The following is a 26,317-nucleotide window of genomic DNA, read 5'->3' as shown; positions in this document are numbered from 1 at the left end:
CAAGCACTGTTGAGAAATAACTCTTTTAATGTTTCCAGCATGAATCCTGAAAGCTGGATGCTGTGGCAAAAAAAGTGCAGATTCCTGCCAACACCGCTTTATGAGTCTGACCCCTGGCTATACAAAGGTTAGAGTAGATCCCTGATTCGAGAGTCAACATTCGGCCACCACCTATTCTGTCAGCAAGTTGTGTCAGAGTTGGCTCAAACACTGTACCTTAGCGTCAGTTGAATCACATTTGTCTAAATTGACTGATGCTGTTGATTTGAATTATGAGGTCCTGGAGCAGGCAGTTCGAAAAGATGGATACATGCTGCATACTACTAGGTTTGGAAACTGTCCCAAATTGAAGCTGCTTCTAGGCCCAGAACTATTGATCAGGCCAATTTAGAAAAAGTGCTTGCCGTTGTAGATAATAGCATTAACACCCTTTCTTCCCATATTTACACGCTGGATAATATTGTTTCATTTGTTGTTGATATTGTGCAATAAGATGTTGCGGTTCAGTACCATTGACAAAATCAATTGAGTTCTAATATGCAGTTTGCTTGGACTCTTCAAACGTTAAAATCTGGGAAGGTGCCTTGGGATTACATGAATACGACTTCATTGTTTTACCATTTAATTTGACTGTTAAACAACAACTTATGTCAATGAAAGATCCCACTTTTTCTCTGTTACATATTGGGAAATTGGAGCCGTTACCATTTTCTGTAGCCGGGTCTAATTCGGCAGTTTGGCTAATACCTTTTCCTCTATTTAAATTTGAGTCATGCATGGCACATTATGCCATAGGTAGATTTGAGCCTTTAGGTGGCACTTATCTTCATGAAGTCTGTAATCTCCTGTTTACAGATAGGTGCTTGAGGGAAGGAAAATACGTTTATTTAAAAGGTGAAGACTGCATATCCAAACCAGATCACTCTTTAGTCTGCAGGAATCTGCAATTGTACGGTTCTTGTAATGTACTGGCACCGAATCTTGCATGTGTTTCGAAAGGCACCCCCGCCCTGGGTATTACACCAACTTTCACCAACTTTCACGTTGCTTGCAAACGGTAGTTATTTGTTATTGAATAATGAAGATGGCTGTGGTATGCTTGCAGGTATTCCGTATATTGTTACAGTTACCAAACGTGTAGTTTGCTGTAAGAATGTCCTGTTTCCTCCTCCACATGGGAGGCTCAATGTTTCCATCTGGCCTTCTATTCTGACCTTGAAGGCAGAGTTCAACAAGATGAGTCGAATAAGAGCTCTTTTGTCCCTGAAGGAAGTCGCCCTTACATCTGAGCGTGAAACATTCACCCTTCAGTTTGCAAAAAACTCACACTGAGGTAGATGCCTTATTAAATACAGATCTGCCCCTGCATTTCGGTGCTTTGATTCACACAATCTTTAATCCCTCCTCAACCACGTGCCTGGCACTCTCTTTTAAAGTAATAAGTTCTGGCCTTGTGACCTAATTCCAAGCTATATTTGGTGTGATCCCAGCATTTGGAGTGATCCCAGATTTTTTCAAGTGTCTTCGGCGTTCTCCCGTTAATTCTCACTTTGGGAGCGGGCATACTGCTGTTAATTTATTTACTCCAAAATGGATGCACATTCTGTGCCCCATGACGGACGATCCGCCCAGGCTGCTCCAGCTTCGTAACCGGATGCTAGAATACTATGGATCGCTACCTCTGGTGACTAGTGTGGCGTATGGTTTATCTTTCCGGTTCTCATACGTGCAGCCTGTTTTCCATTGCCTGGATTGTGGATTTGAATGGGCCCTGGAATTGTGTCTCTGCAACACGGTGTCTCCTGACCCGAATTTTAATCTACTAATGCGTCCCTTAGTTGCTCATGAAATAGATTGTTCTGGTTTTGGGATAATGGCCTGCTCAGCGCCTCATGGGGTTCTGGGCATTTGGAAGATACGGACTGCGGCCAATGACTTTCTGGCAAGCAGTTATCTTGAAGTAAGCCCGAGTTGTCCTCTGATTGTGCTAGAGGCTCCGGCTATTGAAGAACATGTATGTTCATTTCCATTACTGAATTGGATGGCTGAAATGTTCACAGATGATAATGACGACTTCCTGTTTGAGGCAGTTGGGACATACAGTGCCTATACGTACTAAACTCGTGCACTTTTTTCACTGATTTATTAATGTTTTCTTTTTAGAAAAAATGTTTAGGTCTTCTTCACATCATGGCCACCGTGGATGTTTTTACTGACTTGGTTACTTTTTAATTCAGATTATTACTCCCAATTATCAAGTTTGGCAACATTTCTGAACTTGGTTCTGTCCCATTCGAACTTGAATTCTGCATTCTATGAATCTTACCCCCTTTACTGTGCGTTCTCCAATCAAGTGAGGGTGTAGTGTGGCCGAAGGTCTGCTTTGCACGCATGTTATGTTAGCATGGCTCATTAGAAGTTTAAACGCCATTTTACCTTTTGCCGCTTTTGCACACGACACTGCAAATAGCTGTTTTTGTAAGTTAGGCTTCGTGAAGGTCTACACATGAGAAAAGGTTTGTTTTCGACATCTCTAGACTTACATTGTGCCCCTAGTCTGAACAGTGAGTGCTGAAGCCGTCAAGGTTATGATAATATGGTAGCTGTTGTTCGACATGATCGGCTAACGTTTTTAGACACACAATTGACAGATGTGAGCCAACTGAGATTCTGGCGCCCTTATTATTGCACAGTTGCCATGATTTCACACACTTGGAAGATTTTCCGTTTCCAGGGATGCAGAGAGGTTTTGCTGATCATGATGTGATTTACTCTTGCTGAGCGGAAAGGTTATGGGGTCCCCCAAAGAAGCCTAAGACCTTCTTTAGTTTATAATACATAGTTCCTATGTAGGGAGGGTGTTAAAACTAGGCGCTATAAGACCTGTTTTCACCATCATTGTAATATGATTTCTCCTTTTGTATTTTATGGAATTGTAACAATGCTGACTTTATCATTTCTAATCATATGTCTGCTTATGTTGGCTAAGATACTGCACCTGAGATCACGTTGTTAAAATAAATATTTTAACCTTACCCGTGTCTCTACTTTACTCTTGTTTTGGACTAATATGAGAGTATAACGAAAGAGTGTTCTCACTTCCCACCATTCCTGAGTTTGTCCTAAGTCGCATGTTCTAGGTTGTCTAATCATTGGTTACTTTGCTATAGGACGAAGAGCTAATGTAACACTGATGCTAGCTGGTTGGGGTTTTTCTAGGTACTGAGGTGAGTTTCTGGTACACCACAATTCACTGATGTGCACAGTTCTGTGTATGAGCAGGATCCTTGCAACACTGTCATATAATGTATTAGCTGCACACATTTCATAATTAGTAAAAGGTAATGCTGAATTCAAATTATGAAATACATTATCTCAACTTTTATACTTACTGTCACTTTGAAACCAAAATAACATAACAATAAAAGTGAGAATTTACTGCGTGTATTAGAGTGGAGAGAAAATGTTTTCACCTAATTTCCTTTTTACACGTTGTACATGCAAGTGGAAAAATGGAGAAGCTGTGTGAGTGATGTTACACATTTGAATAAATGTAGATGTTGTCTGCTGGAAGACTAATTTATTTTAAAAGATCTATCCTGTACCAATTACAGTGACACTGGCTTTTTACATTCCTGAATATTAATGCAGGTTGTTATGTTTTCTACAACCGTGATTTTCCAAAAATAGAGTAATACCAGAATTAGGCCTAGTTAAGACTACTGTGTCTTTACTTTTTATGTTTGGACACCTTGCTTTTTATTGAACTGCATTTAGTGTGTCGTGGTTTTTGGTGTACCTAAGATCATTAAAACAAGGGCACATATTTGACATATTTTTCTACTATTATAACTATGATGTGTTTGTAGCACAGACATAGTAATCTAACACTAATGTCATAGTGACCCCCCCAAACAATTGTTGCACTAGTTCTCTGATAGTAGACTGCTGACACACATTTTCCTTCTACTCCTGTATCCATACTTCCCCACCATATTCAATGTTTTAATTCAAACCCATTCTCGTTGTGTAAGATATTTTAATGCAATTAGTCTAATTTTTTTGTTTTCTTTCGGTTTGGCAGCCATTCCAATACTCTACGTATGCGATTATATTTGAAAGTCCACAATGCATATACATTGGTAATACTGAAACGTCATAAAATTTGGGGAATATCCACAAAGTTAAATTTACACATAAATGTAACTATATTACTCTTTCTCTAGTCACCATTTCCTAGGTACATGCCTATGTCTCCACCACCTTAGAGAGTGGGTTATTCATAAATGTAATTTACGTTTGTAAAGAATAAATAAGTAACTTTACGACCACATTTTTCATTCTGCATACTGGTTAGTGACCTAAGAAATCAGGTTTGACACCACCCCATGCAAAGAATAATTAGGAGAACTACATATACCTGAATCAACTACACACACACGTGATACACATTCCCTCCCAATAATGTAAATACTGCCTGCATCATATGCTCTGTCTTTTTCCTCTTGTTCTTTCAGATCCTACAACTACCATATTCTTCTGTAATAATACTGCTAGAATTTTGATGAGGAAAGGAAACTTCACTGAGGAAAAGGAAGACCTTGTAATGACATTTATGGTACAACACTACAAACAACTACAGGGACTGCCTTCACTCCACCTCAGTGGAACACAGAAGGTAGACATATGGCAAGATCAGAAAAACTCTTTCAATGCACTGGGGGAGGAGGCATACACCATGGGGGATGTTAAAAATAAATGGCAAAATGGAAAGAGGTGGTTAAAGGAGAAGTTTTCCAGGATTCATCTGGCACATCTTTTCATGGAGAGACACTTGTGCCCCATCTTCATCTCAGTCCCCATGAGAAACCTGTCCTCTCTACAGTGCATCCCACCTGCTATATGAGTGATATGATGACTGTTAAGATTCTAAATTCCCCTCTCTCGCTATAAATAAACAAACCTACAACCACTCACCCATAACTGTACTTCCTCCATGCTCACTTATGAGGCACAAATCACATATAAACCCCTCAAAAATACCCTGAAGCCCATATCTGAAAATATTTAGCTGTTTGTGATAACAGTTCCTTTATTTGTACTCTTTTCTTAAGGACGCTTCTTCAAATAGATTTATTGCTCCAGCTGGGGAAGGAATCATTGTAGGTGCTGCAGGGCAAAACACAGGACAGATCCCTCAACAAAACCCAGTGACACACACAGGTATGTCTTATTGCTGCCAATGTAGGAACTTTCTATCACTTGGTATGTGAAACCCTAACACTATATTTTGGAATGCATTTTAATAAGTTATAATTCTAGACAAATATGACCTTGACAATTAGAATGTTATTCCATTGTGTACTCAAATACTTTCTTTTGTTTAAGGCCCTGAGATTTTGTCCCATCCACCATCTGCCACAGCATCTATTTCTGCTCTTAGCAATGCAAAAAAACCTGGACTGGCAGCAGATGTAGAGGCTGGTAAGTGAAATGTCCAGGCGTTTGTATTTATAACTGACAGTGCAGCAGCATGTATGTTGTTACTTATCCCTTTTTGCTCTCAGGTCAATATGCAAGTTACGTTAAGTGATATTTTGATCAAATTGTTCTATGCACTGTACATTATTCATTTGGGTTTGTCTTAACTTGCAGAGGAGGAATCTTTGTTGATCACAAACTTTGTATTTAAAACATCTAATTGTCATCTTCATTTATGAATAATGATGGTGTCTTTCCATGTATATGTCTCACTCTTCTGTCAGCTTCTGTCTTACAACAGCTTAGGTGTTCACCGCTCGAATATCAACACTGATAATATCAAATATCATTATGGCAGCAGAAATTAAGCCTACTACCATCCATCAGTAAGATAAGTCTCCAAACCTCTAATCTTTATTGTTACATTTCATCACGAGACCCCTTCCTAACACATTTTTATTTTGTTTAGTTTGTGAAGGTTAAACTCGTTTTAATTGATGTTTATTGTTTTCCTTTCATGTATTTATCTCATGTGTGTGCCAACATTTGTGGTCAAAATTACTTTTATAGTTTGTGCATAAACATTGAACAGAATTTGTATCTCAATTGCTGCTGAGTCAGGAGATACTCCTAAAAAACAGCTGACATCGGAGGGGTCATCCAGAAATGAAGCATCGGTTTGTCAAAGATGTAATTTCATATGCTTCTTTATATCCAAAAAGTAGTCAATTAATTATATTTTGTTCTGAACCAAGTCAAATAAATTAATTTGTATGACTGTAAACATAAAACTGTACTTGATGTATTTCAACTGTTTATAGCTCCTGGAGACACTGCTCCAGAAAATAATGCTGACACAGTTACAAGTAGAGAACAATGGGTAATCCAAAGGAAGAATTCTACCAATCTCCTAAATGAGGAGGAGAAGGGCATTGTTGTTGCCACTTGTAGCTTTTTGAAGTAGAACACTTCACAGCTGGACAGCAGCTTGAAAATCAATTCTGATTATCGTCAGCCCCCAACCTTTAGCTAAGCAGCCACATACATTTGTTCCACTTATGCCAGGCCCACCTCTACACAGTCCTCAAATAACAGGTACCTCAGCACAATTTGCCACCCACTATTATCATTAAGGTTCATCTCAGCCCTCTGCACCAGAATCCCAGCCTGCGTCGTATGCCAAATCCAAACCACCACGAATGTGTGGGAGGCTATCTTTGTTTCAGTAATCCTACAGATGATTGACAGGTATATCTGTCCCTTTAATAACATTGCAACATATTACCAAGCCATGAAAAAGAGTTTGAGAGAAGAGAGTACAAGGCAACCTGCAATAGCCATGACCACAATCGGGGCAGATGCAAAATATGCCAATGCAATTCTTCACAGATAAAACATGCATGTGATTCTACAGAGATATCTATAAACCAGGAGGACCATACAACCTGTTAGTCTAAGACCTCTGACACAACCACCTGTACCACCTTAACCATTCCTCCCCCTCCGCATTATGCAGCACACAGAAAATAAAACTCCTGCCAATTGTTTTTTCAAAAGAAGCCTGGGCTTCCCCACTTTGTTTATAATTAGCACCAAATCCTGGCGGCAGGTTTTTTCTTTAAAAATAAGGAGGGGGCACACTGGACCCCTATCCTTGGGCTGAAAAAACCCTAGGGACCATAACCTCCATGGGGCAGCCATGTGGCTTCCCTGCTGCCCTGAGGACCGCCACATCCCTGGGACAGTGTGCAAACAAATAGATGGAGGGCCACCTGGATCCACCCTAGCCCTGGGGTACACCACCTCTTGAGGTCTTTGTATGGGACGGCTCGGCTGCCTGCTTTCCTGTTGACCTCCACCAGTATGAAAAGGGTCCGCTGCAGGCCCCGGGGACCACCACCTCCCCGGGCCATACAAAACATAGGAGGGGGCCACACGGATCCCCTCATGGAGACATAGATGACCCTGGGGGTCTGCCACACCCCAGGGCCGGCTCCAGTAATGTCCTGGGATGCCCACCCCCATGACAGGCACCCCTGAGACAATGCAGTTTGCTATGGCTTGGTGGGAGCATGGCTCCAGCGAAGCCATAGCAAACACTGCTCCACTTTGTGCAATCGAGAGCAGAAAATCATCTCTCTTGCATGAAGTGGAGCAGAATTGCATTTCGACAGAGGGAGCTGCATGTTTAGCAGCTCCCTCTGTCTAAAAGCAATGCTGCCTCCCACCAGGATGTAGGGAGCAGGCAGGGACCGCAGGGACCTTCAGGCTCCCGCGCGTCCCCATGGTAAAAAACGGGTGCCCTGCGTGAGACCAGGGTGCTCAGTATTGTGGCCAGGCCCCGGGGAATGGGGTCCCCGGGCCAAAATCGTCTTGGGAGGGGGGAACATGGCAGCCCTCCATTTAATTAAAAAATAAATAATAATTTTGGGCCACAGGGATATGTTCCTTGGGGCCGAAATTTGACCGGGGAAGGGGGCCACGGAGCCCCCCTCACCAATTGATAAAACGCCTGGCACTGGGGGATGGGATACGCAGGGCCATGAATGGCCAAGGGAAGGGGATCCACCCAGCCTCCTTCTCTTAGGAAAAAAAACCTCTGACAAGTTGCCAGAGGCTACACCCCCTTCACCACCACTCTGCAAACATGCCTCCTGGTGCACTGCCGGTCAGGGGATTAAGTCACCTTTGGTTTAGAGGGTAAACTCCCCCTCCTGTTACCTCCAATAAGTCCCACACAATGATATTGCTATGTGGTCTTCGGAGGCCATGCCCCCTTTCTCCATCAATCTGTAAATGCGCCTCCTGCCACACTACTGGTTGGGGAATGAAGTCCACTTTACTCCAGAGGGACCTTGGTGGCCAAGAATCCCTCCTGTAAGTCCCACAAAGTGGTATTCCTGAGAGCTGGTTGGCAACCCACCCCCTTTCTCCACCACTCTGAAAATACAACTACTACTTTAAAAAACCATTGAATTCTCTGAAAAAACAAATGTTACAGGGACTTTATAGTTAGGATTTAGAATTATTTTAAAACCTTAGCACTCACTGAAAAGACACAAAGGTTACAGGAACATTATAGTTAGGCAGCGGATTCACCCGTACAAAATCAGTGAAAACATCTGTTAGACTTAGTGAGCTAACTATAACTCACGCCCTGCCATGCACTGCTTATGACCTCACATATTACATTGCACATGATGTGTTCTGTGACATCTTTGATGACATCACTGATAACACCTCAATGACATAAATGATTACATCATGCAGTGACTGTGAGCCTTTTAAACAAATGTATGACTGTTAAATATGTATACCAAGGTGTATTGGTGAATCAGTGAGTGTATTATTGAATGTATGGATGATTCAGTGAGTATGTGACTGACAGTATAAGTGAGTGATTAGGTGTCTGAGTGAATTTATGGGTGAGTGACTGGTTGTGTGAATGCCTCAGTGTGTATCAATCTGTCAGTTGGTGTCTAAGTGGCTGTATGGGTGTGTAAGTGCATATGTGAGTTTCTGTATGGGTGAGTAATTGGTTGCCTGAGCACCTATATGGTTGTCGGAGTGTATATGTGGGTGAGTGAGGGGGCGTGTGACTGTCTATATGAATGAGTGAATCACTGGCTGTATAGTTTGGTAAGTGCTTGTGTGAGGGGCTGTAAGGGTGAGTGAGTGCATGTATAACTCGGTCCGTGAGTTAGTGCATGTATCAGTGGTATATGGGTGAGTAACTGGGTCTGTGAAATGCAGTATATAGGTGATGCAGTATAGGAGTGACTGTATTGGCGAGTGAGTGAATGAGAGAGTGGATGTGTGGGTGAGTATGTGCTTGTGTTACTGACTGTATAGGTTAGTGAGTATGTGTTAGTATCTGTATGAGTAAGTGAGTGAGTGTGTGTAACTGTTTGGATGAGTAAGTGACAGTGTGATTGACTGTATGGTGAGTGAGTAGGTGTATAAGTAGGTCTATGGGTGACCAAATCAGTGTGTGAGTGGTTGTATGAGTGGCTATATCAGTGTCTGTATTAGTGACTGAATGGGTGTAACAGTGGTTGTATGGCAGAGTGAGTGGATGTGTGTGTTGATCAATGAATCAGTAAGTGGATGTGTAATTACTGATTTCCTGACAAAATATCAATTACAAAAATATTGCGGCACAAAAGTATTGTAACAAAAATATAGAAGTCAAGGGGTAAAAATTACAATTCAAAATCCAGAGAGTGCAATAGTAGGGAAAGTGTTGGATAGTGTAGGGGTAAAAATTGATATTCACACTCGCGAGAGTGCAACAGTGGTGAAAGTGTTAGATAATTATACACAACATTAACTAAAACAATACAGAAAACTATTGGATAGAGAAGAGAAAAAAATTACTATTCCCACTCCAAAGAGTGCGACAGTAGGGTAAGTGTTGTATAGTGTAGGGGTAAAAATGACTATTGCAACTCCAGAGGGTGCAACAGTAGGGAAAGTGTTAGATAGTGTAGAGGTAAACATTGATATTCCCATTCCAGAGAGTGCAACAGTAGGGAAAGTGTTGGATATCGTAGGGGTAAAAATTACTATTCCCACTCCAGTGAGTGCAACAGTAGGTAAAGTGTTGGATAGCATAGGAGTTATAATTGCTATTCCAACTCCAGAAAGTGCAACAGTAGGGAAAGTGTTGGATAGAGTAGGGGCAAAAATTACTATTTCAACTCCAGAGAGTGCAACAGTAGGGAAAGTTTGGATAGCGTAGGGTAACAATTGCTATTACCACTCCAGAGAGTGCAACAGTAGGTAAAGTGTTGGATAGCATAGGGGTAAAAATGTAAATTACAAGTCCAGAGAGTGCAACAGTAGGGAAAGTGTTGGATAGAGTATGGGTAGACTTTACTATTCCCACTCCAGAGAGTGCAACAGTAGGGAAAGTGTTGGATAGCAAAAGGTTTAAAATTACTATTCTAACTCCAGTAAGTGCAACAGTATGAAAAGTGTTGGATAGAGTAGGGGTACAAATTACTATTCCCACTCCAAAGAGTGCAACAATAGGGAAAGTGTTGGATAGAACAGGGGTTAAAAGTACTATTCCCACTCCAGAGAGTGCAACAGTATGGAAAGTGTTGGGTAGCGTAGGGGTTAAAAATAACACACTTATCAATTAAATCATTGTTTTAATTAAATAATGTTTTATTAAAACTTAACAATAAATTAATTATAAATACCAATAAAGTAAAATTACTATTTGCTTTAATAACATTAAATTACTTCCCACCCTATTTCATAAAAAAAAACACTCCGCATAAAATTTAACACAATTAATATAATTATCAATCAATCATTTAAAAAAAATTAATTACCAATTCATAATTAATTAACACTAAATAAAGTATCAATATCGATAAATAAAAATTAATAAAAAATAACTACCAATTAATAATTAATTAACAATACATTAATTACCAATGTCAATAAATATTAGCACATACATACTTAAATATAATAGATTACTACCCACCCTATTTCCCTATAAACACACAACCCACTCCTAAACTAAATTAATTACCAATTAATAATTAATTAACAATAAATGAATTATCAATATCAATAAATAAAAATTAATAAAAATTAATTACTAATTAACAATAAATAAACAATAAAGTAATTATCAATACCCCAAAAATAAAAATGATTAATTTATGTCCCACCCTATTCCTCTATAAACTCACAACTTGCTCCAATAAAAAATTATTACAATTAATGTAATTATCAATTAAACATTCAATACAAATTATTTACCAATTAATAATCAATTAAAAATACATGAATTATCAATACCAATAAATAAAGATTGATAATTACTTAATTACAATTAAATTACTTCCCACCCTATTCCTCTATGAACTCACAACCCGCTACAGAACTATAATGCAAAATGTAAATAAAAATAATTAATAATTTCATTTACTATAATTAAGTTACTTCCCACCCTATTCCCCTATAAACCCACAACCCACTACGGTACTAAAACGCTAAATGTACTTTAACAAAGAATTACTAACTTCTAAAGAATTAATTCGTATATTTAAAAAAAATACAAAACATATGCAACATATACATATAAAATACGTAGTAAAATACCTACTACTAACATAAACATCGATATTCTTAATATCAATATTTTTGCTATCAATATTACTAACTTCGATATTAAAAAGACAAGATTTCTTACCTTCGGGTTGATATTCTGGTCACCAATATTCTTCATGCCGATATTTTGTCCCAAAGATATTTAAAACGTTCCATTCCTTATGCCCAAGTTCTGGCATGCTCTCCATCAGATTTCGGTACAAAAGGGGGTGGTGATGGACGGATTTCAGAAGTCAAAAGTTTCCTTCAGGAAAATTCTAAACACTCACCTCTTATAAAGAGGTTTGAGGTAATTTGATCTCTTCACAACACCATGGTGGGTTTGATTTCAGTCATTGCTGGGAGGCCCGTTGGGTAGCCATGTGTTATATAAAAATAGCTGAATTGAATTGAGTAGTCCCCATGGCCCAATAATTGCCTGCCTCTTGTTCACTAGCAAGCCCAAATCAGGGCACCAAAGCAGCCAACTATGTTGCTGCTTTTCAAGCTCAAAACAATGCTGGCAATATGACATTTGTTGCTCTGTTGGGACCTTAAATCCTGACTGCTGGATCGACCATGCATGAAGGTCACCATGGAGAGCTAGAGGTATTCCCATGCAAATTCGAGGACCACTCCATGGACAGAGGGACCCCTCCGGGCATGACACCTGCCATGACAATTACTTCAAATGCCTGGCCAAGCCCCACCTAGACCAACAAAAATAGCACCCCTCAGCCCCGCAGTGCCAGGAATCAGACTGGCAAGGCCTCAGCCAGGTGGTTGAGCCCTTGAGTAGAAAATTAGACAGGGAAAACTCCTGTTCCACTCTCAAGCAGTCAACCCCTGAGGGTATGAAGGAAAAGCCCACAATCTGAACCATTCACCCCTGATCCCTCACAGGCCCACGGATGTACTCTATACTCAGCTGCCCTATCGTTCTGCATTCTGCACCACTGGGAGATACCCCTACGTGTTGAATGGGACAGCTTTCAGCACTCGCATCTCTCTCACCCATCGCCCTTCACCAGCTTCTGCTAGATCCCTTAAGCCTGTAAGTTTACAACTACACCCTTCATGGGGGCCTCCAATATTCAACCTTGGATGCCTTATGATCCCCTACCAAACACTGTAATTGCCTAAACAGCATCCCGCATGCTCTTCACACACAACTCAAGGGCCATGTGGAAGTGTTGTTTCACTGGGCAGAGGTCCAAACTCCAGACACCTCAGAGTTTCCCCTCTCCTCTCAACCTTTCTGTCTACTCACTCTCCCTTTGTCTTGCCATTTTTCCACCCTCCCTCCCAGCTCACAAACCTGAGGGCCCTCAGACTTCACTTTCCTTTCACTGCCCACAACAAGGAGCTCATACCATCATACCAATATACCTCTCTTTATACTTGATGCAGATGGCTACACCTCTCATGATTGCCTTGCTGAATGTTGATGGCCTGTAACATTTCAATAAATGAAAGAATGTTAAATGCTGTCTAAGGATGAATTCTGTACACATAGCACTTGTCCAATGAACCCACTTAACACCAGCTGAGTCCCTGAACCATAAACAGGCACCAGGGTCAATAGCAGTCATACGCAAGTGACATATGCCACACTCTACCCCTCAACAACTGTTTCAAGAAGTGCATAGTTGATAGTTCACATTTCAGCATGATGGGATGGAAATATCCTCGACGAAATGCCAAGTATCTTCATAGTGTCCAGAAAAGCACCTATGCAACATGCCAGTGTGCAGTGTTTACTAAGTGCGACAACATGGAGGTGTGCAAACGTGTTCCAATGAACTACACAACACAGTGGGACTCCAATGCTGGATAGAAAGATAATATCTTGCCCATCATAATCAGCCGTTATGATTCTTCTGAAAAACAATTAATCAAATACCGGAAGTAGCGCCATTCTAAGAACATATGTTTACTGAACTGCAAAGTCAGGCTCTCTCTGACCAATTGTCGGTGCACATATGATGGACGGAGAGCTGAAATTTTTCAGACACTCATCTCCAGTCACAAATCTGGGTGGAATCCATCATCGTTCTTTAGCTCACTTCACCACCCCAGAATAGACACAGGTATATGCAAATCAGTCTTGACACTGTGCCTCATGGGAACAGTCTAGACCAAACTGCCAAGCCATGTCTTCCCTGGACCGGAAACAGGCATCCTGCGACCGGTTTCAGGCTAACAGCCTTCATCGGCCAGGCTAGCTTGTATCCAGTGGCAAAGTGAGCAAGGGACCCACGTCTGGGCATGCCCTGCCAGCTTAAGGTGAACAAAGCAAACATAAGGAGTTGATGGACGGAGTGCAGAAACTTTTCAGACACTCAACCCCAGTCCCAGATCTGGTTTGAATCCATCTCATTCTTTACCTCAATGCGCCACCCTAGTTCAGACACAGCTATATGCAAATCAGTCTTGACCCTGTGCCTCATGGGAACAGACCAGACTGAACTGCCAAGTCATGTCTTCCCTGGCTCAGAAACAAGCAACCTGGGACCGGTTTTGGGCTAACAGTCCAAATTAGCCAGGCTGGCTTGTATACAGTGGCAAAGTGAGCAAGGGACCCATGTCTGGGCATACCCTGCCAACTTAAGGCAAACAAAGCAAACACAAGGTGATGATGGACAGAGCGCTAAAACTTGTCAGACACTCACCCGCAGTCACAGATCTGGGTTAAATCCATCACATCATCGTTCTTTAGCTCACTTCGCCAGCCCAGTCTAGACACAGCTATATGCGAATCAGTCTTGACCCTGTGCCTCTTTCGAACAGTCCAGACCGAACTGTCAAGCCATGTCTTCCCTGGATCGGAAACAATAAACCTGGGACCGGTTTTGGGCTAACAGCCCTCATCAGCCAGACTAGCTTGTATCTAGTGGCAAAGAGAGCAAAGGACCCACATCTGGGCATACTCTGCCAACTTAGGGCACACAAAGCAAACACAAGGAGATGATACATGGAGTGCTGAAACTTTTAAGGCACTCACCCCCAGTCCCAGACCTGGGTTGAATCCATCATTATTCTTTAGCTCGCTTTGCCACCCCAATTCAGACACAGCTATATGCACATCAGTCTTGACCCTGTGCCTCATGGGAACAGTCCAAACCGAACTGCCAAGCCATGTCTTCCCTTGACCGGAAACAAGCATCCTGGGACCGGTTTTGGGCTAACAGCCCTCATCAGCCAGGCTAGCTTATATCCAGTGGCAATGTGAGCAAGGGACCCATGTCTGGGCATACCCACCAACGGAGGGCGAACAAAGTTAACACAAGGAGATGATGGACGGAGCGCTGAAACTTTTCAGACACTCACCCCTAGTCACAGATCTGGGTTGAATCCATCATTGTTCTGTATCTCACTTCACCACCCCAGTTCAGACACAGCTATATGCAAATCAGTCTTTACCCAGCCCCTCATGGGAACAGTACAAACAGACCTGCCAAGACATGCCTTCTCTGGACCAGAAACAAGCATCCTGGGACTGGTTTCGGGCTAACAGCCCTCCTCAGCCAGGCTAGCTTGTATCCAGTGGCAAAGTGAGAAAGGGACCCACGTCTGGGCATACACTGGCAACTAAGGGCGAACAATGCAAACACAAGGAGATGATGGACGGAGCCCTGAAACTTTTCAGACACTCACCCCCAGTCACAGGTCTGGGTTGAATCCATCATCGTTCTGTAGCTCACTTCGCCACCCGATTTCAGACACAGCTATATGCAAATCAGTCTTGACACTGTACCTCATGGGAACAGTCCTGACCGAACTGCCAAGCCATGTCTTCCCTGGACCGGAAACAAGCATCCTGGGATCGGTTTTGGGCTAACAACCCTCAACAGCCAGGCTAGCTTGTATCCAGTGGCAAAGTGAGCAAGGGACCCATGTCTGGGCATACCCTGCCAACTCAGGGCGAACAAAGCAAACACAAGGAGATGATGGACGGAGCACTGAAACTTTTCAGACACTCACCCCCACTCACAGATCTGGGTTGAATCCATCATCATTCATTAGCTCACTTCATCACCCCAGTTCAGACAAAGCTATATGCAAACCAGTATTGTCCGTGTGCCTCGCTGTAGCATGAGGCTGCTAGTTACACAGAATTGATATTGACTTTGAAAATAACACAGTCAGTATATACAGCAAATTTGTGCTCAGTTTGTATCTTCCTGAAGAAGGCTTGCAGCTGAAATGCTCATAGAAGGAGACATCTATAGCATACAATGGCCAATGTTGAGAAATACAATAGATAGATTTCTAAAGTATGATATAGAAATTACTGCTTGTGACATTATATTGCTGTTTGTGACATCATATTTAATATTGCTTTTGTAAAAAGTAGGGAGAGAAACACAGTACCAATTTCACTTACCTATAATTAGGCTACCGTGCCACATGTTTGTGATTGGCTGTATGGCGTGGATGAATGATAGAGTTGGATTGAGTGAATGGTTGAAACAATAATGAAACGAATATGCCATTCAAATTATGTATACATTACATTTTTGTTACTAGTAAATATATTTTCAAATACACTATCATTCTTTTTTATGGTCATTGCATTAAATGCCCCTATTGATGTTCAGGTAGATTTGGTAGTTTAGAAATAGAAAGTTGCCGAAGACTTTTGAACATTTTGTGTTGCTTATACCTGTCTTAGAAACTATAACTACGAGCAGGGGAACCCCTTTAGACTATAGTGATATACCCTACCTACTGATACTAAGACTGACTGGAACTCTCATAATGGCCCATTAATATCTGTGGGATTGACTTCCCACCACACGATCCTGCTACTTGGGAATTCTACATATCTTCTCTCTTGCTAGTTTAGTTTTGGATGTTCCCACCCTGGATTTTCTTTGAAAAGATAAATAAAGGTGGCAAAAAAAAATCACAAAATTACTACCATAACTGTACTATCATTTGGGAGAATATAAAAAAAATGGGTAGGGTAAGGTTTCCACTGTAGCTCAAAATCTAGACTCATTGGGAAAAGACTTAATTTATGGGAAGGTCATATTAAGTATTCTAATATTCTTTAATGGGTACAATTAATATGGTGGTCATTGATATAATTTTTACCAACATACTCACTATTGTGTCAAAATCAATAGTGTCTTTACTTATATTGACATTGTTATGCATGCATAAATGTTGGCATACATTAACATTGTTTCTGCTTGTATCGACATTGTTAATGCAGCACATTTTATGGCATACATCAACATTGCATGTATTGGTATTGCCATCGTTGGGCCTGCATATCTCATGGTGTGTAAGGACATTGTATTCACAGATATGAACAAACTCAAAATTTGTCAAAAGTCTTTAGTCTATTCTGGCAGAATTTCAAGGTGTTCATTTCTACTTAGGAGCAGTTGTGAAAGTTCTGAGCCGTGTTCCAATTGATAAGTTTATGTTTTGCCCTATTGGTGCGCCTGCATGTGAATATTTGTTGGTTTGGAGTTTCTTGAGGAGGTTGTGCCACACCAAATAAGTGGAGTTTCATAGGATTCGCGTTCTCAGATGCTTCTTCTGATTCTTCTCACATTATAATATAGCTTACAAGTCATGTCATTTCAGAAGATTTGGATTAATGATTAACCAGATACTTTTCTGTTGACATGTTTTCAACTTGGCCCTTTCTGCAGGTTTATCCCCAAACAAGTTGCCTTCATCCTCCTGTTTTCCAAAAACGTGCTTCCAAAAACTTCCAAAAAAGTGCTTGTTCTCTCACCTCAAAACATAGTAGAAATGGTTTTTAGCCAACTGACATATTTATTTTACTTGCAAGTCCATATTAAAGAGGTTCTACCTGAATCCAGAGCCTGTTAATTAAATGCTACTAGTGGGCCTGCAGCATTGGTGTGCCACCCACTTAAGTAGCCTTTTAAACATGTCTCAGGCCTGCGGGTGCAGTTTTAAGTCTACCATTTTGACCTGGCACAATAAACCTTTTTTAGGCTCAATCTGTCTTTCTTAATACATATCAGTCACCCCTAGAGTAGGCCCTAGACAGTGTATTAAAAAGTAGAACGTGTACTTTTAATTTTTACATGTCCTTGTAGTGAAAATGTTGTTAGTCACTACTGCAAGTCCTTCTGCTCCGATAAGATACTATTGGAGTTCTCCTATTTTATTTATTAAGATGTAACTTCCGAGTGGAAACAGGTACCCAGTTCATGTTTGGTGTCTTTGGAATTGTAATGGAAAATCATCTCATATGGTAAAGTCAGATTTAACATTTTTACTTTTGTCCTGCCTTAGAACATTAGTGCCTACTGCCTGTCTCTGGGTCACATGACTGGATGTAGTTGACAGTTGGGTTTTGTGTATTCCTCCTTGACAGTCACATTTAATGGAGAGATTAGGAGTGCCTGGATGGGCCGACATTAGCAGGATGGGAGGGCAGGTCTGGGCACGGCCCTACTTATACTTAAAAAGGCTTTGTCCTTCCTCTAGACAAGGAGTCAGTGTGGAGCATGTGCACTGCAAAAGGAAACATCTAGAATTTTCTATCACTTCAAATGAGGCACCTGGTATAAATATTGGTCCTCAGGCGCCAACTCTTGGATGCTCTGCCAAGAAGAAGGACTACTGAGCTGCTAAAAAGGACTGCCACTCTGCTGGACTGCTGTCTAGCTGGACGACTGCCTTGGTGGACTGCTGCCTTGTTGGATTGCTGACCTACTGCCCTCCTGTGCCTAGCCAGATGGATTGGACCTGCACAAGAACCCAGGACTCCCAGAGTGACTCGTAGGGCTAGTCTGCTGACATTCTGTTGAGAGCCACAATAATGTAATAGTCTACCAAACACCTAAATCAGCACCTAGATCCAGCTGGAGTAAGCCCCTAGACCCTGGGAATGGCCTCAGTAAACTTTTTGAGCTCTTTGTGACTGCAAATCGGTCTGCTAGTGTCAAAATCTTGGCCCTTGCACTGCCTGCCAACACGAAGTTCTGTCAGCCCAACTCTTCGCACTACAGCATTGACTGCTCGCGGGGAGTGCCACCATAAAGCGCCATCCCAACAGTTAACTACAACAACAGAATATTTGCGCTACAGCGCATGAAAATCCAAGACACCCGGCCAGCTATTCACACGCCAACCACCACCATCTGTGAAGCTTCCTGGCTCCTCGCAGTCCCCTCCACTGTGAATAAGGATATTTGTGCTGGACTGAAATGGTAACATTTCAGCGGGACTAACCTGGTCGCTATATCCAATCCAAACTCAATCGTGATTGACCTGAACTTGAGCCTTTCACCCGGTCTCAGACAACAAACATTGCCATGGGTGGCGCTGTAGAATTTGGTGCTATTTTCACTTAAATCTTTAAAACTGCATATCTCCGGCTCTGCTGAGATAGTTTTTGTCAGTTTGGTCTTGATTTACTTATTGTTATTATGTGTTTATAAATTGGTGTGAGATTTTAATTTTGCTGTTTTTTTAATGTATTACCTTTTGACGTACTGCATAACTATTTCACACATTGCTGTTAAGTTAAACCTGAGTGCCCTGTACCAAGCTCCCAGAGGGTTGAGCATAGATTACTTTGGGGTTTGCTTGAGCCTCACCCTGACCAGGATTGAGGCTGGTGCTTGAGCAGGATTTCACCCCCCTCAACAGGAACCCACTTAAGCTCAACATGAACATAGCATTTTTGAAAGACAAGCTATACTGTTGACTGTGCAGTAAGAGAACATGCGTGGCATCCAGAGTTTCCTACTTTGGTGGCTATGTACAGTTTGAGAGCGTTCAGTTTTGTTTTGCGCACATTTCCATGCAAATCATTTAATTCAATTACCTAGGGATTTGAGTTCTTTGATTTGCTATATGAGTGGCAGCAAACTGAATGCTTAACAAATTGGGGCTGGTGTTCATTTAGATGATTTTTATTATTTCACAAGGGTATAGTTGTACATGTGATCCTTTGTTAAAGTCTGGTGACATTCTTTTCATTAGGGGATGGTGATAATCATGCATCATCTTGCTCATGCTGAAATTGACCAGTATCTCAGATTATTAGTAGTAGTCCTTTTCTTGAGAGTTGTGATTAGTAGCACTTCACACTTAGTCCAATTGAGACAGTATAGAATTTGGAAGTCAAGTTCATAAGGCTGGTAGATAAAGAGAGTGGCATGTCCAAAGTAATAAGAATATCTTCTCCATAGACTTTTTTGATTTTAAGACTGCTTAAGTAACTGTTCCATTAATATCTTCGCTCTGGAGTACAGCTGCTGCTTGTGGTGCCAGGGCCACAAGGAACAGCAATGGGTAGAACAGGCACCCCTGCCTTGTACCTCTTTTAATTGGAAAGAGTTGTAACATATAAATCCCCCACAATTGATCCTTGACACTGGATCATAGTGGAGGCCTTTGTCCACAGATTTGAAATTACTATCCAGACCTGCTCTCACTTGCTAAAGTACATAAAATCGCATAATGTGACTGGAGAAAAGCCCTGGCACAAACCTCACCTGTGATTGATGTATCAATTGAAGGATTCCTGTTTCTAGTCAATAACTTTCACTTGGATCTTGACATGGGTGTTGAGTAAAGAAATATGTCAGTATTTGGAGCACATATATAACGATTTTTCTGGACTTTGCTGTAAGGGATATGATTGTTCTGTTGAATTGGGGCTTGGGGGTTTCCTAAGTACTTGCTTCTTCATATAATTTGTATGTATTGCTTTTTTATTTATTTATCTTCAAACTACTTCTGTAGACCTTCTGCTCCTGTGGCTTTCCCAGATTCCATATCTTCAATTGTTTTTCTCTTCCTGAGTGATGTCTGCATTTAGATCCTCCAGTCGGTGTGCAGGCACTATATTTAGATGGGATACGGATAGAAACCAGTATTGCAACTGTGTCATTTTGCATATCTAAATTGTGTCAGGAATTAAGCTAAATTGGTAAATCTTTTGTGATATCCACTGGGTGGATGAGTACTTTTTGATTGCAATTATTGTTCTAAATATTTTCAATTGTTGCTGCTTCTTTGTAAGTAAACTTCTGGTCTTTTCTCCTTGCTCATATTTTTTCAGTTTTCAATTTGATATTGTATACTGCCTATGGATCAAAATACTTTTTGAGTTTCAGTTACGTTGTTAACAACTATTTCAGTAATTGTTGAAAGCATTTCTTGTTGTATTTGGCCATCAATTTTGGGTTTTTCCTCTCTATTTTTCTTTATGGTCTTTGTCTTTTTTCTTCATTCTTGCTAATTCTAGCATCATGCCCCTCTCATACATTTTCTTGCTCCATATGGTACTGGCTTGGATTGGACCAAGCTTTCATAATTTGACAAGTATTCAAATAAGTGTTTAGCAACCTTTCTTTTCTTCTGGTTCCTCTGCATTTTCACAAGTGATTATAAAAAGGCCAATACTAACTGTGTCAGTGAGTATCCATGACTGTTCTAATATTCTACAATCCAGTGTTGTATCTGAAATTTGATGTAGCAGGAGCCCTGACACTAAATAGTGATTTATTCTTATACACATACATTATCAAAAAAAGAATGAGTATTCTCTGGCTCTTAGATGTAGTGGTCCCAATACATGTAGGAGCGACTTGTTTGTCACTGGATTGCTTAGTAAGCCTCTGCCTCTATTATGGGTAATGTCTGCTCTTTGCGATCTGTTTAAAAAAGGGTCTACTGTTAAGTTTAAATATTCATGTAACTAAAGTTTGAGTGTTCAACCTCTGTGAGTGACTTGGACATGAATGCAAAAAAGTCAGTCTTGGAAACTTTTGAATTATAAATTCATTGTTCTATGGTGCAGGCCCTTTGTAGCTCAACTGTGGTATATGATTATTACAGTTGTGCACTATTTCACCAATCCAATCTCTTCTTAACTTGTCCACTTCCCCAGGAGAAAAATGCATCTCTTTTAATAGGGTTATGCCTGCTTCATTGGTGGCCATAAAGGAAAGTTTCTTTCTTGTTTTGAGTTAGAGTGACAGTCCATTTAGATTATGGGATAGCATTGATTAAGTAAGTAAATCTATTTCTGAAGTACACAGCTACTCCTGGAAGTGCTGCGGTGTTGGCAAAGAGACAAATAACAAAAACCAATTCATTATACAAAACCAAAGAACTAGGTTTTGAGCTGCTTAAAAAACCGATGTTCATTATTAGGTCTATGAATCTGAAGTGGAAGATAATTCCAAACTTGTGCTACCAGGAAAGAAAAGGATGAATTCCCTTACTTGGTGTTTTTCCTTTTTTTGGAATACATACAAACACCACCTTTGCGGAACAAAGTTCACAAAAAGGATGATTCTGGATGAACCAGAACTAAAGTTTTAAACGGTATCCTTTTCTTGATCAGAATCCAATGAAGTTCCATTAGGAGAGATAGGGTTACTTTCAAGCAATATTTAACAGTAGACACCCATCTGCTTTCTGTACTGCATGTGTGCGCTTCATAAAGTGGCTCGGTAAGTTGAGGTACAGGATGTTGGCATAGTCTTATGGTGATGTGATCAAAGCATGAGCCACAGTTTCCCGAGAAATAAGTGCCAAGAAAAAAGGCATTTCTTGAGAGAACGCAGCAATGCAAAACATGAGGCCACTTGTGGCTTTAAAGAAAGCTGCTGTTTGAGCTTGAATTCCAGGTTTCTAGCCACTAGATCAGGTGGGTAGGGGAAACCAAGCATTGGAGGTTACTAGCACACATCCAATTGAAAGCAGACCCACGACATCCTTTAAAATATTCCTGGGTGGCTGAGGAACAGCTGTGTGTCATCCACATAAGAAACTATCTTTATACCAAATGACTACCCAAATATATATTAAACAAAGTTGGCTCAGAGTTGAGCCCTGAGGCTCCCCAAGGTTGAGAGCCTTGGTGTCAGATGAACAGCAAGACATCCACACTGCATAACCCCAATTTTCTAAAAAGGATCGAATCCATTCAAGCACCAAACCCCACTCAAAAATCTGTCAGTTGCTGTAGAAAAATGGAGAGGGACACTGTGCAAAATGCCAGTGAAAGATGTAATAAAATCAAGGCAGCATTTTTACCTTGATCTAAAGTTTGCTAGATGGAATCGACAACCTCCAGGAATGGTGTCTCTATATTATGTTGAGATAGGAAACCTCACTTATACAGTTGCCCAACTGTGCCCAATCTGCTCTTGTTTTTCAAATGAATTGAATCACTTTCACTTTTTTCCAGCTTTCTGGGACCATCGCCAGCCAAAGAGCATTGACAACCTGAATTGCAAAATTGAGAGGGGTCGGGGATCAGAGGATGAGCCCAATTTATACTCAAAATAGCTTTCTTGAACTGTTCCTATGAGACTGGGTTAAAATGTAGGCCCCAGTCCAACCTTGACAGTCCCACATGATCCCAGATACAGAAATCGCTGAAGTAGTCTTCTCTCTGGGACCATCGCCAACCAAAGAGCATTGACAACCTGAATTGCAAAATTGAGAGGGGTCGGGGATCAGAGGATGAGCCCAATTTATACTCAAAATAGCTTTCTTGAACTGTTCCTATGAGACTGGGTTAAAATGTAGGCCCCTGTCCAACCTTGACAGTCCCACATGATCCCAGATACAGAAATCGCTGAAGTAGTCTTCTCTCTGGGACCATCGCCAACCAAAGAGCATTGACAACCTGAATTGCAAAATTGAGAGGGGTCGGCGATCAGAGGATGAGCCCAATTTATACTCAAAATAGCTTTCTTGAACTATTCCTATGAGACTGGGTTAAAATGTAGGCCCCTGTCCAACCTTGACAGTCCCACATGATCACAGATACAGAAATCGCTGAAGTAGTCTTCTCTAGATGAATCAAGGTTCAAATTATTTTTTCTTTGAAAGACTCACATAGCTTATCACACAATTAAAAGAAGCACAAAAAGGCTACATGAAGGCACTTGGATGAAGGGAATTCCTTACAATTATAAAAAATGTCATGTGATCTATGTGAAGCAGCAGAACTTTTGTCCTCAAGGTGAACAGCTTTTGCTGACTTGATCACTACATGATATACTCTGAGGGCCTTTTTTTGTAACTAGCCATATCATCAGGCAAATATTTTCTCCTCCACAATCTCTCAAGTTTCGTAAACTGCTTTTTATATGCTACTAGGGCATATGCACTGAAGGGCTGCAATCTCTGATTGGAAACTTATCTTAGAGATGCCACTTTTTCAGACGTTGATTCTAGCCAATTGTCTGCTGTTTCTAGTTTTCTCACTATGTGCCTCCAGAGCTCTAGCACAGAGTTGGTCAGCAGGTTTTCCAAATCTATAGTTTTAATTTTGCTCCAGGTGTGGTACGAAGCTGAATGAATAGTGTCATCCCTTATCAAATTGCACACCTAGAGAAATTAATCAATGTGTGATCAAACAATGTAGCGGCAAACGGGTCTTCTGTAAATAGAGTACCATTTAAGAATATAAGATTAATAATACGTACTAGCTGAAGAGTGAGAGCCGAGACCCATTAAGCCAACTTCAGAGATGACAACCTCTAGTAGTAGTGTGATGAGAGGAAAAAGATCAATGACATTATCTATATGTAAATTAAAATCTCCTATTAGAATAAAATTGGAGAGTTAGGGGGTTAGCTGAGCAGGAGCCTCAACAAAAGATGTATAATCTCCAGTGTAACTTGGAGGATGTTAAACCAGTGCCCCCACCAAGGACAACAGAGAATTTCTGAAATACAAATGCCAGAGCATCTGGCTCTTAATGACCTGGTTGACCAAATGCTAAACAATTGTAATCTTTGCTAAAAGTGATGGCAACTCTTCCTTGTCGTTATTCTGCTTTATCTACATTCACGCAAGCGGGCTCAAAATCTGGTGACGATGAGTCATTCAGTCAAGTTGATGTCAGGAAAAAAACTACCCAACTGAGCTCCAACTTGTGAGCTGCATGGGAATACAGCCAACTGCCTAACTCACTCCACTTACCAAAAAGAGCCTCTTCAAAATGAAGTGAAGCCGAAAAAAAATCAACAAACCAGCGGGCCAGAGTAGTTTCTCACTGAATGATTATTCCTGCAGCCCGGCTGAACTGTGTGACTCCTGGGAAAATAGGAAGTAGAACCAGAAGCAGCTTAAAATTAACAGTGTGGCTTGCCAAGAAATGGATGCAGACGGGCACAGACAGGCTTACCATGGGCGTAATTTTAGGGGGAGTGCTCCTAACACTCCTATGTGCAGTCAACCCTAATATGGTTCTCTTAGTCAGTCCAGAGTACGAAATATGGCTGCCCTAATCAGTGTTCTCTCTGCAAACTGAAGAAGCAGACTGGAGAGCAGCTGAGGAGAAACAAAGGGTAGTGCATTGGAGAGAGTAGTAGAATGTGGACTGAGTTGAGCCACAGTGTAGATAGAGGACATATTGCATGAGGTAAAGGGTGCAATATAGGATAGTGCAATTGACAGGGCTGAATTAGAAGTAAAGTAATAATTCTAAAAATATATACGTCCATGGAAGGTATACATGTATAAGGAAGGTAATATAGGTAGATTTAAGTTGTAATTAATAAACCCAGACTTTCAAGTGCTAAAGTTTTTTTTCTTTTGTAAATCATTAGTGAATCAATTGTAGATTAATAGTTATGATATGATAAAAGATGTATTTATTAATCCAGTCACCTATAGACGTGTTAAAAATAGAATGATATAACCATAAATAATATGTCCATTTGTTAAGCAGAAGTAATGAATATCTATATATTTAAAAACATTATTGTTATACACGTTTATACAAAGCAATACACATATGTAAGGTACACGTTATATTCCAAATAAATGCTTATGCACAGAGGGATATGCTGTATATTTATGTCTGGATTATGGTGGTTATGTGGGGAAGAGCCAACCTTTTAGTAGTTTCCTGAAGATAAGTTAGTCTTACATGGATCTTATTTTTGGGTGTAAAGAGTTCCATATTTTGGCTGCTTGAACAGAGAAGGATATGACACCTTTTGTTTTTTTCTTGTACGGTGGGATTATGAAGTTAGGTGACCAATGGGGTATAAGTTCCCTGGGGCAACACTACCCACTTTAGCAGCAGTTCCTGTTTGCCCTACTGCAAACAATCCCACTGCATACCTTGTTTCCCAAATCCAAGAAGAAGAAACCCTTTTCCACTTGTGTAGGGCCGCTGTGCCCTTCCAAAGGTATGACCTCGGTAGTGACAGTCTCCTCCTCTGTGGTTTCCTAAACTGGTCTAGGTGTAGTTTTCTTCCCACTGGGTTTGGTGCCTGCTTGACTATGTTGACAACAGTTGTGGCCTTTCTAGGTGTCACCTGACATTTTCCTGTGATGGGGAAGGACCCATTAGAGTTAATTAGGTTTCTGGATTAACCACAAGCAAACATGCCACCACTCCCAGTCGAATATTCAATCTCTAATAGCTGAAAAGCTAATTAGTCTCCAGGAGCTTCAGGTAGGGAAATTATAGCTTTGTAAATGTTCCCCTAGGGATTGGCCTTTTAAAAAGTATTAAGAAGAGTGATTGACTTAGTTTTTTAGCTGGTCCCAACTCAAAATACATAATTAATATTTTACGCTGTACTCTGGTTTTCTTACAGTGAAAATAACTTTTGGGGCTTTGTCGCTGCAAGGGCATGGCGATATTACTTTTCTACATGTCAGACTTTTAACTATCATGCATCAATCCTTGTGGGCTACAAGTCTTCTTGAGATTGGTTTACAAATATTTAAGCGAAAA

Source organism: Lissotriton helveticus, chromosome 3_1 (genome assembly GCF_964261635.1).
Source record: "Lissotriton helveticus chromosome 3_1, aLisHel1.1, whole genome shotgun sequence".
Lineage (NCBI taxonomy): Eukaryota > Metazoa > Chordata > Amphibia > Caudata > Salamandridae > Lissotriton > Lissotriton helveticus.
This window is presented reverse-complemented; position numbering follows the sequence as displayed.